Source organism: Mastigoproctus giganteus, chromosome 11 (assembly GCF_048544385.1).
Source record: "Mastigoproctus giganteus isolate SK-2022 chromosome 11, ASM4854438v1, whole genome shotgun sequence".
NCBI classification, from domain to species: Eukaryota; Metazoa; Arthropoda; class Arachnida; order Uropygi; family Thelyphonidae; genus Mastigoproctus; species Mastigoproctus giganteus.
The window spans coordinates 81,011,635-81,025,081 of NC_143585.1; positions in this window are offsets into that span (position 1 = coordinate 81,011,635).

A 13,447-nucleotide genomic window follows, 5' to 3' on the forward strand; every position below is an offset into this window, starting at 1 on the left:
CATACTACCTGGGTAGTAGAAATGATGCAAGTGCAGTACCCATGCATGAATCACCAACTCTTCCATACTCTTAGACATTTAGTCAAGAAATATTTTTAAATTATTATTATTATTATTATTATTAGTAGTAGTAGTAGTAGTATTTGCTGTTGTTGTGGTTAGGGTTGCCATCTCTTCAGATTTGGATGCTCTCAGACAAAGTGAAAACTCGAATTTTTGCTCTTTTGCTGGCAATTCTGGTTACATAAACTCACCTACACTGCCTGGCCACTTCGTTATAGCTATAGAGTTTGGGCTATACAGGGTGATTCACTATTAGTGCGACAAACTTGCAGGAGGTGTAGGGAGCACAAAGACGAATCGGAATAACATAGCATTGCAGGGTCCGAAATGCCTTCGTCATGCGGTAGAGGACGTTCAACGGGAGGTTGCGTGAACAGCGATCCCGCTGGAAGTCAGCATTTGCGAACCGGTTCCCGAGTTAATAGGATGGACGAGTATTCAAACGTTGAACTGGCCGCATGCAGCTCTCGTATGGAGCTGCGGACTGTAACGGGCGCGTCGCTCTGCGCTTGTACCAGGAACGTTTCCCGCACAGGCGTGCTCCTCATCATACGATTTTCGCACGTGTGCACAGAAGGTTACGTGAGACTGGTTGTTTCACGAGAGGTACCATGAATCGAGAGCGAACGACGAGGACGACAGACAATGAGAAGAATGTCCTACGTCTTGCAGAAGGCAATCCGAGTACGAGTACTCGAGCAATAGGCCAACGATTAGGTATTTCCCAATCCACTGTATGGAGGATACTGTCAACAAACCAAATGAGTTCATACCATCTGCAACGCGTCCAATCATTGGAGTCTGTGGATTATCCACTCCGGAGGACTTTTGCTACTTGGTTTCTTCAACAGAAACGGTTCGCAAATGCTGACTTCCAGCGGGATCGCTGTTCACGCGACCTCCCGTTCAACGTCCTCTACCGCATGACCAAGGCATTTCGACACTGCAATGCTATGTGATTCCGATTCGTCTTTGTGCCCCCTAGACCTCCTGCAAGTTTGTCGCACTGGTAGTGAATCACCCCTGTATGCAATAATCTTGTTGTGTATATGTGTTCTAGCGCCAAAGCAATTGTGTCGATTTAAATAAATTTCCTGTTTATACTTCGGGACGATTACAGTCAGAGGATTTCAAAGGTCGAAATAACACAAGAAACTACAAGGTATTTAGCAGTCATGGGCTTGAAACCCGGTAACTCAAAGCACGCGTACTTATGTACCTTCGCACATGACCACTCGGCTACAGCGGCCGAGTGGTCATGTGCGTTTTTTGTTTGTTTGCTCGAGTTTCTGGGAGAAAACCCTTGCCGTTCTCGCCTGAGACCGACTAACTCTGCCACGGAGCTAATAAAAGTTCCTCATGTCATTGACGGGATTCGAACCAGGGTCTTTTCTACCCAGTGTGGGGAGGATGGTGATTACGACCACTGCGCTACGGCGAAGGTGGTGTAGACAGTACAGTTATCAGTGGCTTTGTGAATTTTTATGAGTCTAGGTTTACTCCAAAGTGATTTCAGGTTTATTTTCAGTTCTGGAGGGAACCGAGCATACGGATTTGTCCGATAATACCACTAAAGTTTCGAGGCTTAGGTATGTTAATTTTAACCTTACTTTGAACTACATTTAGGCTTGTGTTATTTGAACTGCGTGTTGATCTGAGAGTCCTCTATGCACTCTCAGAGAAAAGCGTAACTGCACAGAGATATTTTATTATAATTAGCCATATGGTGCAAGGAAGCCTTAGGCTTATGCTGCACCTGACAAAATAAAAAAAATCTGAATTACTCTGTGTGTGTGTGTGTGTGTGTGTGTGTGTGTGTGTGTGTGTGTGTGTGTGTGTGTGTGTGTGTGTGTGTGTGTGTGTGTGTGTGTGTGTGTGTGTGTGTGTGTGTGTGACAGAGAGTCAGAAGAAGGGAATCACCAAGAAAGGGAAGAATGATGAATACAGCTCAGGACCCTGAGTGTGCCAAGCCCATATACACCAGATATGAACCCTTGGAGTTATATATGAGAGGTATAAGAGATAATATTCTGAATTCCATGTGAAATCTGAATACAAGCACAATCGGGCACAATTTCATATCACACAATGATAATACCAAATCAGTTTGCCACCAAATCACTATGCCACTTACTTTGTTTGCCATTCTTTGGTGTTAAACACTATTTTTCATATGAGCTGGTCAGCATGACCTTTCAATCTTACTCCTGTAGAGATGCATACACTTGGGAACACTTTGCTGTCTTCCAGTCATCTGCAAAGTCACCTCCTACATGGGGGTTGTTGGGTTTTAGGAGCATCGGCAATTAAGTTCGTGTTGCTCCGTGTATGTTGTCTGTAAACTGAGTGGGTTCTGAGGTCGATTTTCTGTTTGTTGGATGAAAAACCCGAGTTTCGGGGAGGAAAAACCATGCTACCCTCGTTTGAGACCGACTAACTCAGCCACGTTGTGAAAAAGACCCATAAAAATCCCTCCCGTCATCGACGGAATTCGAACTCAGGTCCTTTCCACCCGGTGTGGGGAGGACGGCGTTCCTACCAACTGTGCTACCCACGAAGGCACCTCCTACACGAGCTAACAGTTACTCTGATAGACTACGGGTATCCAACTGAGTTTCTTGTAGCCTCATCAACAGCATGCAGTATCGCTTTGTGCTCTGTATTTCAATTAGGACACAATTTCCTCTGACCCCATTTGACCAGAAATTTACATTCCATCCATAGATTCACTATTGACCACTATGTGATCTTCGATGATTTGTATGTGTATTCTTTCATTTTGCCATTAACCGTCATTAATAAAAAAATATTGCGTTTTTTGTGTACCAATCTGCAATGTTTAAAAACTGGGGATTTTTTTGTGTGTGTTGTAGGAGCTAAAAATAATATAGAATTTTTTATTGATATTATAATTATTTCAGTATTTATTGTCATTTGATATAAACTGCAGCGTTATTTTTCCTGTTTTAGGAAAGCGATGCATAAAGAACTGATTACTATCAATAGAGCAAGTTTGTTGAAAGATATGAAGTATTGGGGGGTTAGTAATTTTCATATTAATCTTCAAGTAAAGTTCATTGACCCTGGCAGGTAGAAAGTTCAGTTTCCGATAAAAATCACTTAAAAATATTAGTAGAAAACAGCAATGAGTTTTTGAAACAGATTTCGGGGCCCCCTCTAATCGGGGTTCTAGGCAGATGTTTTTTTTTTTCCTATATGATGATAAGGAGCACTCCTCGAAACAGTTTTTATCGCCTATAAAAACTATAAACAATCCGGAAGTTATTTTATAGTCAACTGTTTTGTAATATCACGAAGTGAGTACCTATAAGAAAGGTAAACAGTTTCTTAGTTTTCAGCATTAGGTGAATAGGATACATTAAATTATCGCCAAAAATAAAAAAAATTAAAAATAATAAAACATTTTTAAAGAAAAAAAATAATAAAATCGTGCTGCTCTCACCCGAGGCGACTAACTCGACTGAAGTGTGGAAAAAACAAAAACGCATAAAAGTTTCTCGATTCATTGAGCAGATTCAAACCTACGGCTTTTCAAAGGACAAATGATTATTACCACCATGCTCCACAATCACAACGAAGGACAATGCTTCCCTTGATGGAAGCATTGTTTTCGAGCCTGAAGACAATAAATAGTTTAAGTGCTTGGTGTTGAAGTGGTTCAATTCTTTAAAATGATTTAATCTACCACGTGATATAATAGTAAGTGTTCTACAAGACATCATAGAAGTAATTCTCCTTTTCTTAACTAATTGATATATAACGTAGAACGTATTGAGCCATTGCAGATTTGATATATATTAATTTTAAAAAAAGAAGTGATATAATAGTGTAGTGTAGTGTCCATCAATTCATTAACATAATATTGAAAAGTCACGTAGGAAATCCCCCCCCCCTCTTCCAAGTAATTCAAGTATTCTTATTTATTCAAGGCAATGGATTCTATTATTTTTAATAAGACACATCTCAATAACTAAAAACATTTCGATGAAATACTTGTTTTTCACTTATGTAAAAGCTCACAAGAATGTGAGCTCACTTCAAAGAATGTTCATGACAAAAAAGGCAGGTGTATTTACAATGTTCGTTCACATACAATATCTTTTAACTGGGGCATTAAAAAAAAAGTATATACGTATATCTTTTAACTGGGGCATTAAAAAAAAAAGTATATACGTATATCTCTTAACTGAGGCATTGAAAATCGAAAGAGATGCCGAAATATTATTGAAACATTATTCATGCGCAAACAACGATGTCGCTTTGAATACCTGTAGACTCAGCTAAACAAATTCGGGTTTATAGACGTTACCAGTATGCATTCGATGTGTTACAATTACAAGGAACCAAGAGGCGCAGTAGTTGGGAAATAAAATTATGAGTTTCCATAAAAGGTGCACTCGGTTCAGTTGACTTATTTATGCACCCTTGAGAAAGCCATGAATCCTCTTGGAACAATCGTAATTCTTCAGGTACTTGTGGTTAGCTGGGCAGCAGGTAATATCATTACTATCTTTGCGATTTCTTTGTATAATGCTTAACTATGCGTTGGAGAACTGCATTTAGATGTGAATCCTATTCAAAAAGTAAATGAATGATGAATAAAACAAAATATTTTATTTTTGGAATTTATGGCTTAATCTTCTTCGAGATGTTCTCTTTTTGTAGCCACATATTCCGCGTAACATTTCTACCACTGAATGAAGAACCTATGAAAATCAGTTTTTAAATCGACAGACGCTGTCTGTAACGTTTTGTTTTAGTTTCCACATCACCAAATGTTTCTCCTTTCAAGGTTTACTTTTCTATTAAACCTTTAAAGGTTTACTAAGTAAAGAAAAAACCAAAAACTGTCATGGAATTATCTGTATCAGCTGGAAATGGATGCTGTGGCGCTTGAGATACTTTGTTTAGCTAAAACTACTGCAGTCTGTATCTGTATGTGTAAAGGTGAAGGTAAACTGCAACCCATTATCAATCCACTGCAGGATAGAAGCCTACTCAACGATTCATGTTGAGAGAAATGGACCATAATCTCCCACGCTGGTCCAGTGCGGGTTGGCAGATCGACCGTATTTAGCAGTCAAGGACTTGAACCTCGGTCTACTCAAAGACCGCATGCTACTGCCCTCCCGCTCGTGACCACTCAGCTACGGAGGAGGCGCGTGCGTGTGTCTATGCTTGTCTAAAACTTGCCCATTTACCAAAATTTGTGCAGAAAATTTTCAACCAAAATATGACATTTCGCAAGCGGGAATCCTTCATGGCAGCTCAGTCGGCACGGAACATCATTGTCTGTCATTCATTTGGAGAGATGTAGTTTCAATTCATGTCAGGAGTGGAATTTCTAAAGTCCTTTCAGTCGTGGCTGTTGTTAGTTGCTCTGAGGAGGAGGGATTAGGGTTCCTCCCGTGAGTTATTCTAGATTTTTCATCTCACAGAACATACGTAAATAAAATAAATTTTCTGTTAATATTCGGGGACGACCACATTAGAGGAGTTCACAGTATGGAGAGCAAACAAGAACAATATTACGTGTGTTCTCTGGTCGATTTGCCTGTTTAACTGGACGAAAAACCCCGGGTTCTGGGTTTTTCGTCCTATCTACCTTGCTATCTACGCACGAGACCGACTAACTCAGCCATGGAGTGAAAAAAGCCCATAAAAGTTCCTTGCGTCATCGACGGGATTCGAAACCGGGCCTTTTCCACTCGGTGTTGGGAGGACGGTGACGATACCACTATGCTACCTGCGCAGACGAGGAAAAGATTAGGAAGCACACAGACTTTAGACAGGAATCAGAGAAATGTAACAAGTAACGGCCATTTCGATCACCATGTCAATCAACGCCATCGTGCCCAACCGCTTACAAATGAACCTAGCAGCAGTAGGCCTCCCAAAGCCGCGATCCCGAACACCTGTAGGATAGTCACTGAGTTCCTCGACCAACAGTAATAATAATATTAGTAACCAGATACAACCAACCCTCCCATGCACATGGAACAAGTGCTCGTAATAGAGTGGAACAAATCCCACAAAGAGGAAAAATCATAATAATAAAATCTCACCAGTGCCTCAGTCTCCATATTCAACTGATGTGATCCAATCTATGGTTTTTTTTCACATAAGAACGGTTTGGGAACCTTTATTTTAATGAAGTTGAATAGGCGTCTTGCTCCGGGCTCCATAATGATAAATGAAGAACATGTATACAGTTCAACCGGAAAAGAGGTATCTAAGATTTATTAGGACTAATATGTACAAAAGTCATAAAAATAAAATAATATGTGCTTCTATTTATTTATCTCATTTTATTTTATTTTTATGCATTTTGTACTTATTAGACCTAATAAACCTTAGATACCGCTTTATTTTAGTTTCTCATGTTTAATAACTGAATTTCTCTTGTGCAAATATTTTAATATAAAAAAAAAATATACTGTATTTCAAGATTCGAAATTTGAGGGAATGAAAAACTGCGTGAAAAAAGGAATACCAGACACCGTAAGTATTTTCCATTTTGCTTGTAGAATCCCATATTAACTTTCATTGTTTGATTGAATTCATAAGTCATTTACATTTGGTTGAATTCATTTACAGTCACACCTGGCAGCAGTAGTTATCTAAAAGTGCTAACGGTGTATTACGTTTTACCTTTGCAGCTGATGAGCAAATATGATGAATATATGCAGAAACATAACATTCAGAGACACGGAAGAGGACATTTTAAAAAGGTTGGTAAAATATCTGCAGTTTATTGCGTACAGGTTATAGAAGTCCAGTATAGAAGTGTAGTATCAAATCACGTACAATTTTTATATTTTTCAGTGTGCGTTATCGAAGTTTGGTGGATTTATAGTGTTTCAATCCACGAGTTTATAAATAAATGACACACTAGGGTCACCCAGAATATTAATTCAATTAGCCAAGTGTATTTTGTTCGCGAATTGCGTGTGTACTCTGGTCGATTTGCCTGTTTTGCTGGACGAAAATTCCGAGTTTCCTGGGGAAAAATTAAATGAGTTTAAACAGTTTCAAACTATAAAAAGTTTAAGATGGTTTAAGATGATGCATTGTTGTTGGGTTTGTTTTCAGACGCATCAGCAACTTAGACCACATTGTGCCGTGTGTGTTATGTTGGTAAATTGATTGTTCTGTGGTAGATTTTCAGTTTGTTGGGCGAAAAACCCGAATTTTCGGGAGAAAAATCCATGCGATCCTTGTCTGACACAAACTAATTCAGCTATTTTGTGAAAAAACCCATAAAAATCCCTCTCGTCATCGACGGGGATTCGAACTCAGATCTTTTCCAGCTTGATGAGGGTAGGAAGGATTGTGCTTATGCTAAGTGTGCTATCCACACATACACACACACACAAGAAAAAGTTTAAGAATATTAAAACTGCATGAACGACATCTGCTTGGCTTCGATATGGGAAAAATGGCAACCGGAAGTTTGCAGCGTTAATTCATAGGTAACGGTAGTGACCTTTTACAGGCAGCACTGGTGTGTAGGTAAGCACTACAAATAAAAATGATCATATTATTACTTTTATCGACGGTTCTCGCTTGATACGTCTGTTAAAACAGCGTATAATGTAATTGGTTGCTCCTCCAGAGAATTCCTTTTGACTCCTTTGGAATTCAATTTCTACGAATGCGACATCACTGCCTTTTCATTATGTAATGGAATCATATGCTTACTTGATGAGAAGTTTATACGAAATTGATCGCCCGGAAACTCCCGTTCATGTCACAGAGAGTATCTGCTGATAATCAGATACTTTTGATCTGATTATCAGCAGATGTAGGATTTACTTAAAGATGTAAATATCATCAAGGGCAAAGAGAAGGGTTTTTTTTTTTTTTTTGCTTTCGTAAAGATGACTACAGTAGTCTCAGAGAATTTGAAAATTCTTTACAGTGGTACCAACTGATAATGTAACATCATCAATTTCTAAATGAAAAACATTCAAAGAAATAATCATAGAAACTGCTAGGCTTTTCATACCAAATGAAGAAATATCGTTCAAAGATTAGACTTAAATGGATGTCAGATGAATTAATGAGCCTTGTGGCAGAGAAGAAAAACGCATGGAACGCTTATAAATTATCAGGTGAAAATACATCGCCAACGAGCCCAGAGTGTCAGATGACACATGTCGACGATACCACCTGACCTCAGAAACGATCCGACACATCACCGCAGGATGCAAGGGGATCACCCAGACGGAGTACACTCGTAGACACGACCAGGTAGCCAGGATAATATATTAGAAGATAGCGAGGAAATACCAGTTGATCAAAGAAAGTTTTCCGTATTACAAGTATGAACCCCAGGCCGTACAAGAGACCCCCAAACAACAAGTTGTACTGGGACTGCGCCATTATAACGGAGAAGACAATCCCACACAACAGACCAGACATAACCCTTGTCGACAAGAAAGGAAAGTGATGGGGGGCACCGCTATATCTGATTGATATAGCGGTGCCCAACATTGACAACCTCCAGAAAACCCACGAGGAAAAGATCAGGAAGTACACGGATCTAAGACAGGAGATCAAAGTAACGACCATCGTGTCAACCACTATGGTGCAAAAAATTCCTACATAATAGCCTAGCAGCAATAGGTCTCCCAGTGAACACATGCAAAGAACTCCAGAAAGTCTCAATCTTGAACACCTGTAGGATAGTCAGAGAGTTCCTCGACCAACAGTACCCGTAGCAGTACCCATCACGGAGTGGAAACCCCCAATCAGGAAGAAATAATATAAGATCAACAATAATAATAATTTACAATACAATACAATACAATACAATTTATTTATCAAGAGAATATAATAATAATAATACAATACAATACAAATTTATTTATTATTTGAATTTGTTTACAATACGAGAACTCGTTAAGAAAAGTAAATTTCTTGACAACAAGTTGCAATTCACCAGTTAAATCAGTTTTTGCATAGAAAATTGTTAGCTAACAGAAAAGACAATGAATTCATTACACATAGTACATTCCATTCTGTAAACAGAGGTAGTGATTGATCCGCATTGAAAATCTATTCTACTGTATCATTGAGTATCAAAAATTTTCTTACTAGGAATTTTAATTTTGAGATTGAATAACCTCTCCTGAGCCTGAAATCAACGCTTGCCAACAAGTTATTTAATATGTTCATTGTTTGCCTATCTCCAAATCTATTTAGTACCCTAGGGTGAGGCAAAACAACTGCTTTTGGATTCCCTAAGTTGTGTGAAACATTCCTTTGATATATAATAATAATAATAATAATAATAATAATAATAATAACGCGATTAGACAAAGAATAAAATGTTATGGGAATCACGTAATATTTATAAGAAAGATTTATATACCATGACTTCAAACCAGGTACTGATCAACCTCAATCAAAACTGCTAAACAATTCCTTCAGTGTTTGATTACTGTGCGTGAAATAGAGGAAAGATACAGTGAGTGGACACTTTATTGGGAACACTGACCTAATGGTCAATATATTCCAGCTCCCAGATTAGCATGGATTCATTCTGATATTGATTCAATGAGGTGTGGAGTGCATACCACTGGCATATGAGGCTGAATTTACTCTCATCTTTCTGGAGCCTTCGCGGGCAGCATTTGGATATAACCACTGTTCTGACTACGCCTTGTGGAAAAAGACCTAAGTTCGAATCCAGTCAATGACGCGAAGAATATTTATGGGCATTTTTTACAACACAGCTGAATTAGTCAGTCTGAGGCTACAATGGGAAAGATTTTTTCCCAGAAATTTGGGTATTTTGTCAATCAAATATGCAAATCGACCGCTGAATACACGCAGCTTACAGACACAAAATGTGACGTCTCATAATCTTAGTTGCTTTGGGGCTTAATATACACGCATCTTTCTAGAACCAGTTCTTTGCAAATGTGAGCATGTGACATGGCACATTATACTGTTAGAAAGACACATTCGTAGATTATGTTAAACCTTGTATTAAATAGCCCTCTTATACATTTTTTTCCTGTTTCAGGGTATCTATTCTGCTTTGATGTCAAAAGACGAGGTTAGTAATTTTAATTTATATTCAACAATTATCATTAACTGACTTATACAGAATCTGAATTACTGAAATGTGAGAATGCTTGTGAAAAGAATTTGTATATATGTATATTCGAACGTATATTCTCTTTCTGCAAGTCTTTGTTTATGATTCATGCATTTCAGTTTAAGAACAAGAAGAAGTTTTCTGCTGATGATATTAAACTTATATTAGGAGAAACAGGTGCAATGCCAATGGTTTACAAAAAGATAAGAAAAGCTGTTAACGTAAGCATACTCTCTATATTTCTCTCTTTTGATAATGTTTTTTTTTTTTTTTTTTAATCTGTGTACTGAAGTTACTGTAAATGTACACTGCTCGACAAAATTAACAGAACACGTAGAAAACGTGGTGTAACTCGTGTAACTTGTAATGACGCAGGACAGTATTTGGTATGGTGGTGTACCATAGAATAATAATGATATGAAGAGACAGCGAGAAACTTCGGACAGGTATAAAGGACATTTATAGGAGTTGTATAAAAATTTCCAAAAAGGTCACATTACAGAATTTGATACAAGATGCTAGAAAATACGGTCACCTGACATCATTACAGCCTATGATCACGTCCGGCGGCTAAACAGCGGGGAACCATGTTCGATATAAGGGTGCCTATAAGATTCTGCGGAAATAAATCCCATTCTTCCACCAGCGCAGACCTCAGCTCTCACCAACTGACCGAGGAGTTGGCTGTCGGTTTGCAATGCGACATTCTCCAACAGCAGAAAGTCTCAATCCTGAATAGGATTGAGATCTCCAGCAGCAGAGAAAGTGTCCCTTTCTCTGATGCTGGAGGGATGTTACTGCGTTCCTTGTTGTTTCCAGATGAAATAACGTCTATAATCTGTTTGTACGGGACTCATCAGAGAACAGAATTGTACCCAATTTTGTCCCGTTCATCGCAAGCTGCATGAGTTACACCACGTTTTCTACGTGTTCAGTTAAAGTAATGCTAAGATTGTTGTAAATAAAATGAGTGAACTTCATCTCCTGGTTAGATCAACCGATGCTGATATTATCAGAAAAACTAAAACATGGTGCCATCCCAAGACATAGGATAGCGAATTTCATTACGTTGAATATAATGTTTTCAGAAAAGATAGGAAGAAGTCTCGACAAGGAAAGTATCATAATTGTGTTGTTGTTATTGGATTTTAGGAGCATCGGCGACTAAGGCTATGTTGCTCCGTGTGTATTGTCTGTAAATTGCGGGTTCTGAGATCGATTTTCTCTTTGCTGAACGAAAAACCAGAGTTTTCGGGAGGAAAAACCATGCTATCCTCGCCTGAGACCGACTAACTCAGCCACTTTGTGAAAACGACCAATAAAAATTCCTCCCCGTTATCGACGGGATTCGAACTCAGGTCTTTTCCACCCGGTGTGGGGAGGACGGTAATCCTACCAACTGTGTTACCCACGAGGGCTCATGATTGTGTCTCAGCATGGTTTAGTGAAGGAAAAATTTTGTTATATTAATCTGGTAAACTACGAGAATTATAGCGAGGTTATAAAAATTTGTATGCGAGGAAAACTTATACGATACAGTATATTGTACTGTATATTTGGATTTTAATAAGGTTTTTGATACAATCCCTCACGATAGGAGACAGAGGGAGGGCATAAATGGATATTCTTCAGTATACTGAAGTAGCAAGTGGGGGGGGGGTTCACCAGGGATCAGCGTTCGGACCTCTTTTTGTTGTCTTCTTAAATTACAGGGGTAGGTTTAGGCTATATTGTAAAAAGTTTTCTTTTAACCATTGGGCTGTGATTATTGGAAGTTAAATAAATAAATAAAATTCAAAAGTCAATTGGATAGCTATCTATGTGAGGAGTGAAGCGCATGATTTGTCTATTTTCTTATCAACTTTTTTTTTTTTTTTACTTTTCTAGCCCGTTCAGAAAATACCTGTGGCCTCCTTGCGCTATATGGCTAATATTAATAATAAATAATATTGATAAGAGAATACAGGAAACCTGTCATTTCTGAAGACTTAAAGGTTGGGAGAGTGAGCCAGGCTATATTCTTTCAAAAGAATTTGCACCGACAACAAGTATGGGTTGAAAACTGGCAGCAAAAAATTTAAAGCTACCAAATGTAAAGCACTACACTTTGGGAGCAGAAGCCCAGAAGTAATTTAAAGATTAGAAGAGGAATTAAAGAAAAAATAAAATAAAAATAAATCAACTTATCTTTTATTTTAATTCTGCAGAGATACCAAGTCTATGATGGGGAATAAGAGTCGTATTAGGTTATACTTTGAGCTGAAAACCTCTAGAAATTTAGTCACATACCTACACTTTCAAAACGGGCATGTACGCAAAAGAGGTGATACAAATATAAAGTTGTATTAAAGCTAATAAACACTTAGTCAGCCTATTTTCAGCATTAAATGGAACCTTGAGTTTAAGAAGTTATCTTCGAAATTTGTGGCCATTTCCCACTAATAAAACTATTTACATTTTTATTAGGGATTATTTTTCCATGACAGAAAAGGAACTGAGATTTTTTCCCGAATATACCTATCTACAGTATGGCACATTTTGCTGATATGTGCCAGTTCAGAAAGGAAACAATTTATGACTTAATTTATGTAGAAGCCTTTTTAAGTTTTTCTATCGGAATAAAATTAATCATTGAATCATTTTAATACCATTCGAACTAATTTATGAATTTCAATTTCTTTAGGTTCATGTATTGTCGGTATATATAACCAAAGTGTCGTTTAAGGTAAGTATTTTGAATATTAAAAGTAAAAATGTTAAAAACATCTATTTTTGTACAAGGAAAAATGGACAAAGACGTTCCAAATTTGTAAAATGGATCCTACCGAATTTCTAGTCAATAAAGTTTATTAAACTTTTTGCCACGTATTCTTTGCAATGCTCTTTCTCTACTGCACAATTTTTATAGGCAACTAATTTAAAATAAAGCATTTTTGTCCAACCGGGTAAAGATTCCCTTCCAATGCTTTCATATTGTGAAAAAATGGCCTATTTATTTAAATGAAAACGTTAAACAGAATTTATTAAATGTATAATATCGGTATAGATACACCCATAAATTTGAACTACGTATGTAGTATAAAAGGCATCGTTTTAATAGTATCTCATATTGTGGGTGCCTTCACAACGAGATAGCTGGTAGTATTGCACTACTTCAAAAAAAATAACGCTTCTCTAGTAGAGAAGACTACCCGCCCACTGATGATGAAGACCTACCCGCCCACTGATGATGAGGACCTACCCGCCCACTGATGA